Below are 6017 nucleotides of genomic sequence, written 5' to 3'. Positions count from 1 at the left end.
AGATTCGGCGGAAAGAATAAAAGGTTCATTCAGCATATATATTCCTAACGCAACTGCCAAAGGCTTCTAAATCAGAAAGCACTTCCGTTCTTGTAGTCATTTGCATCTTCCATTGTCGTTGCCAGAGCGCTAATATACTCTGAGCTTCGATTTTTGCAGTTCTGTTTCCTTGGCAAAATTTTCCCAAAAATCGAACTAGGCATTCAGTGAGTACAGTTAAATATTTTACTTCTTAAGCTTAGTGTAAATTTTGATAGCAGCTGACTGAAATTGAAACTTTGAAGAACTTCATCGGAAAACCGCATTTTTAAATCTTGCATGACCGTGTCAATAGTGAAATGTATACAGAAACCCTATAGAAGTCTTTATATCTTTGAGATAGGTGACTGTTTCGATGCTTTTTCACTTCAACATCTAATTTTTCAGTCATCTGTGTAGCATTTTAAATTTTTTTATTAAAGTAATGATCAGCATGTTTTAGAGACTATTTCCATATTAGTGGGTACTATACTTCTCGAAAACATCCTCATGTAGAAATCTGCTTCATATTTAATACCTAAAATATCAATCGGTTATTGTGGATGTCAAGCATATTTGTATTTTACCAGAATATTAAAATTTTTATTGAGACCAATCGATGGCTTAGGGATGTATGTTGGAATCTTTTCTTGAGTACATAGAAGCCCTTTCCAAACGACCCACTTCAACTAAGCCAAACACCTACGAGGCCACCCTAGTACTTCAGCGTAAACACATTTGCATTTGCTCTTTCTCCTTAAGCAACACCAACAAAAAATTGAGAAATACACACCATGTCACCTCCCGCTGACTGCCAATAGCATTTGAGAAAATGAGCTCGAACTTCGATTGAAGATGTTGCTTGTCAATGTGAAAAGAAGAACAAGAGCGCGTCAATACTAAAAACAACGCAACACAAATAAAAACTAATAAAGAGATGCGCACGTACAGCAAAACAAATGAGCAAGCGTTGTGTAGCTAAATAGGCAGCTGTTTGTTGTTTTTGTAGTAGCGGCAATGATGTTGCGAATGCGTTCGCTTTGCTATGGAGAGTAAAGTGCATCACATTGTAGCCTGCTTCTAAGATGCACCCTGTGCTTACAGATAACGGGAAAGGAAAACATCCCGAGCAACAAAAACAAAAAAACAGTAACAGGAATAGTATAGAGGAAAAGAGTAATGCACTGAAAATAAAGAGGCGGCGGTTAAATGGCATTGGGAAGCGAAAAACTCATTTATAATGTTGAAGAATGACTTTCAATTACTTCTGTGTGAATGGACGGGAAGCCTTTGCGTGCACACAAAGACAAGCAAACAGGGAAAAAAAAAAAAATATATACATAGAGAAGGAGCGTGGAAGGAAGAGCGGGGGCGACAGAGACCATTAAACACACGTTTTTGTTTGGGCATTGTTGTATTAGTCGGGGTAATAGGGCATCAGACTGTCATTCACTATCAGCAAATAACTTTTAGAGCTACTCAAAACAACAACAACAAAACAAGGTAGTCTGAATGTTAGTGCACTTTCAACTTAGTGCTGTGCAGGGTGCGCCTTAAAAAGCATTAAAATTAACAACAACAAACAGTTGGTTGAACGCCGACTTGCCGGTCTATGTAAAAAGAGAGTACAAAAAAGCAGCCAGCATAGCAAACAACAAATACCTTACTATTTTGTGTTAGCATAATATTTACATTGTTGTAGTTGTTGTTGGTGTTGGTGTCATTCAAGTGACACTTTGAAAAATTGCAAAAACTGCAGTGAACTAGGTAATTGCGTCAATGAGAAATTGCAACTGATGGAAAATTAATTATTTTCCACTACTCAATAACTCTACAGATGAGCGCAGTAACTGTACATAAACCGCCCGTTTGTTTGTTTATGTAACGGTAGTTGTGCACAACATTGCGCCGGAATCCTCGCAACCCGCGCTTTGCCTATCTGCTCGCCATTAATTTGGTGCTGCTTTTAAGCAGCGCTTGTTGGCAGCTCGGGCGCTCGCCAAGTGCCACTCAAAGTATTTACTTATTTATTTATTTACCCCGTGCTGTTCAGCTCAATTTTGTTTTTGAGTGGCGTGTACTCACAAAAGTAAAGCGCATAAACTCGCAGTGCAATTCATTCGATAAATATTTACAACCGCTTTTAAACTGCGAAGAGCGGACACTTGAGTTGTCCGGTGCGTATAAGTGATTTTCATTTTATTAACAAATGCCATTACATTTTTACGTTTCAAGTTCGTGTAAAATCGATATTAATTAAATTCGATAATAAGTGTTTATTAGTAAGAACGCTTACGTTTATTAGTAGTTCGTTTATTGAGTTGGGACTCTCGTATATTTAGTAACTCATCAGCATTGTTATTTAAGTCCAATTAGTGAATTAATTTAATTGCTTAAATTGTGACCGTAGTATTGTTTGCTGTAACTTAATAATATTAAAATATGGTACCATAAAGTCGTTTTTCACTATTTCTCCCTTTTTTCTTGCTATCATTAAATGCTATAGGCGCATTTCTTCCAGTATCAATCTTTAAAAGCATGAATTCCATAGTTTTTCCAATGAAAGGTTGAACAAACTTTATCTCGCGTTGTATACAAGTGATCAGTTTGCGCAATAAAACGTTAGAAAAACAAGATTTCATACCAAAAAGTTTCTCAGATTTTTTGTGAATGGTTGACTCAGAATTTTTTCAGCACGCGCCAAATATGAACAACAACAATGAGAAAACACTACATTTTTATACTCTCGCAACAAAGTTGCTAAAGAGAGTATTATAGTTTGTGTCACATAAACGGTTGTTTGTAAGTCCTAAAACTAAAAGAGTCAGATATTAGGGTTATATATACCAAAGTGATCAGGGTGACGAGTAGAGTTGAAATCCGGATGTCTGTCAGTCCGTCCGTCCGTCTGTCCCGTCCGTCCGTGTTGCAAGCTGTAAACTTGAGTAAAAATTGAGATATCATGATGAAAACTTGGTACACGTATTTCTTAGCCTCCATAAGAAGGTTTAAGTTCGAAGATGGGCAAAATCGGCATCACTGCCACGCCCACAAAATGGCGGAAACCAAAAACCTATAAAGTGTCATAAACTAAGCCATTAAATAAAGATATTAAAATGAAATTTGCCCACAAAGGATCACATTAGGGAGGAGCATATTTGGAAGTAATTTTTTGGAAAAAAAAGTGGGGCGGGCCCCGCCCCCTATTAAGTTATTTTTTGTACATATCTCAGAAAACTACTATAGCTATGTCAACCAAACTCTTCAGAAGTCGTTTCCTTCAGGCATTTTCATATACAGTTCAAAAATGGAAGAAATCGGATAATAACCACGCCCACCTTCCCATACAAAGGTTATGTTGAAAATCACTAAAAGTTTGCGTTAGCCGAACTAACAAAAAACGTCAGAAATACAAAAATTTTACGAAAGAAATGGCAGAAGGAAGCCGCACCCAGGCTTTTTTAAAAATTGAAAATGGGGGCGTGCGTCGCCCACTTAGAGAGCACCAAAAAACCATATCTCAGGAACTAATCGACCGACTTCAATGAATTTCGGTATATAATATTTTCTTAAACATCCTGATGACATGTACGAAATATGGGTGAAATCGGTTCACAACCACGCTTCTTCCAATATAACACTATTTGAATTCCATCTGATGCCTTCTCTGTATAATATATACATTAGGAAACCAATGATGATAGCGAAATAAAACTTTACTCAAACACGGTATTTGAGCTGAGGTATCCCTTGTGGAAAAATTGTCGTGATCGGACTATAACTTTTCAAGGTCCCTGATATCGAACACGAAGAACTCCAGTGCCCAAAACCTAAACCTAACCTAACTTTTCACCGAAAATATCACGGTAAATCTCTCAGAATTTAATTCTAATAATTTTACAGCAAAATAAAAAAAAAATATGTAAAATGCCGGATACTTAAATCTCGATTATCACTTTATCAAGCGAGAGTATAAAATGTTCGGTGACACCCGAACTTAGCCCTTCCTTACTTGTTATATTAATAAGTTTGTCACGAAGTTTTTGTAACACCCAGAAGGAAGCGTCGAGGACCCTATAGAGTATATATATAAATGATCAGCATATTGAAGCTGAGTCAATTTAGCCAATGTGCGTCTGGCCGTTCGTCTGTTTTAAGATATCCTTTCGAAATTTCGCAAACGTCATCTCTTCAAGAAGCTGCTCATTTGTCGGAAGTGCCGATATCGGACCACTATAACATATAGCTGCCATACAAACCGAACGATCGGAATCAAGTTCTTGTATAAAAAACATTCATATTTGTCAAGATATATTCACGAAATTTGCTACAAATTATTGTCTAAGGCAAAACATGCAATCACTGAAGAAATATGTTCAGATCGGTTAACTATAGCATAATAGCTGTCATACAAACTGAATGCATAGTTACTAACAGAAATGCACCTGTGAAGGGTATTTAGCTTCGGTGCAACCAAAGTTAACGTTTTCTCTTGTTTTTATGTTGTTTCTACGATAGAGGTGAAAAACGAAAAACCTTTAAAAAGGAGGCTGAATATGAAATGAGCTCGAAATATGGGTGTCATACAAGTAAACGCACAAAATGGATAGCATCATGAAGCGTTTAAAGAGTTGAAAAGTTGGTTCAACCTTTCAAAGACGATTTATGCTTGGGTCGACGTAAGCCCGCCAGCAAAACGGTGGTTCAGCCATCATTAGCGGATAAGAAAGACTGCGTTTGGTGGAGCTGGCAGATAATCAATCTACTACGTATGCTTATGTATATTAGCTGCTTCATTGTGGAATATAAATTGAGCTACTATTAGGACAACCCAGGCCGAATACATCGATAGTTACAAAAGTTAAGCTCCTGAAGCTCACTTAAGAGATTTTTTGTGTATAAATCTCATAGCTTGAAACTGATACTAAACTGATTTACTGTCTGTTCCTGCCCTGTGACAACTCATTTTGCTGATGAAAAATTCGTATCAATATAAGCTTCTGAATATCGATTATTATTCCAGTTTCTTGCCAGAAAGGGGACGTGATTTCTGGAGGAAGTGTGATAAAAATTACCTTCAGAATGGCAACATGTTTATGGAATTAATAACTGTCAATATTTGATCAAAGTTACATCATTGCAGCTTTACTAAATAGACTGTAGATACATCACATTGTTGAAAGATAAATTTCAACATCTTTCATATAGTGAAAATGAAACTAAATTCAGAAAATGAATATTAGAACTTCTTACGAAAACAAAAATTTAGTTTTATTTCTTGCAAAATGGATACTCAGAAATCATATTATATTTGATTTTCGAAAATATAATTCGCAGAATTTTTATTCTTCCCAAATTCGTCAAAGAATGATAGTTTTGTCTGCCACAGTAGCAGTTTGGTGTGGAAAATACGCTTGCAAATATGCCTTCCTTAACAAACTTCAGTGTAATTCTCGAATGAATGCGGTTAAAAGGCTTGATTTAGTTATTATTTTCGTTCTACTACAGCTTCTTACATTTACCAAATGTTAAAAACTATATAAAGAAAATTATTTTTAATAGAATCCTACAAGAATATTCTCATTATTATTTATATACTATTTAAACGTCTTAGAGAGAGTAGAATACTGAGAAATGCTTTAATTGCAGTTTCCACGAAGAAATTTTCCACAATGAGAATTTTCAGAATCCATTATATATAGTGACTTTTCATTCGAAGAAGAAATTTAAATTTTACTCTATTGGGTGCGCATGGCGTATGATGAATCTTTAACGACTGCGCTGAAAAGTGAGTTAATGTCATCTTCACTCGAACTTGTAAAGTCGCTAAAAGTAAAGAGTTAAATTGAATATATATAGTTAAATAATAGTAGTTAAGGCATTTTTAATACTAAGATACAAATAAAAATTTTGCTCACCTAAAAGGTTGCAAATAATGTATTAAGAAAGTAATTGCAATAGCATTTGACCTAATAAATGTTTGTTCTTTGTAATCCCGA

This window comes from Bactrocera dorsalis, chromosome 3 (assembly GCF_023373825.1).
Source record: "Bactrocera dorsalis isolate Fly_Bdor chromosome 3, ASM2337382v1, whole genome shotgun sequence".
NCBI classification, from domain to species: Eukaryota; Metazoa; Arthropoda; class Insecta; order Diptera; family Tephritidae; genus Bactrocera; species Bactrocera dorsalis.
This window is presented reverse-complemented; position numbering follows the sequence as displayed.